The sequence below is a fragment of the Phaethon lepturus genome, unplaced genomic scaffold (assembly GCF_000687285.1).
Source record: "Phaethon lepturus isolate BGI_N335 unplaced genomic scaffold, ASM68728v1 scaffold44624, whole genome shotgun sequence".
Classification (NCBI taxonomy): domain Eukaryota; kingdom Metazoa; phylum Chordata; class Aves; order Phaethontiformes; family Phaethontidae; genus Phaethon; species Phaethon lepturus.
The window spans coordinates 23,908-24,208 of record NW_010533329.1 but is presented as its reverse complement, the minus strand read 5'-3'; positions in this window follow the sequence as shown (position 1 = coordinate 24,208).

The following is a 301-nucleotide window of genomic DNA, read 5'->3' as shown; positions in this document are numbered from 1 at the left end:
GCCTTCCTCCTCTCGCCTCACTCCCCGCGTACCCCCGAAACACCCCGAGCTGTCCCCGAGGGCTGTTTCTCAGGCCCCACTGAGGAGGAAGGCTTGCGAGGGAGGGCTGCGTCCCTGCTGGCTCACCTCGGCCCTCGGGGTGCCCCTGCTGCTTTCCCCCATCGAGGCTCAGCCCTAGCCGCGATCACTGTTTCCAGGCCTTCACGGCCGATTGAATACGCTGTGTGTGGTCCAGGAGCAGGTCTGTTGATTTAATCTGTGCTAAATCCCACGTTTGTGGAGGGGGGGGGGGGGGGGGGGG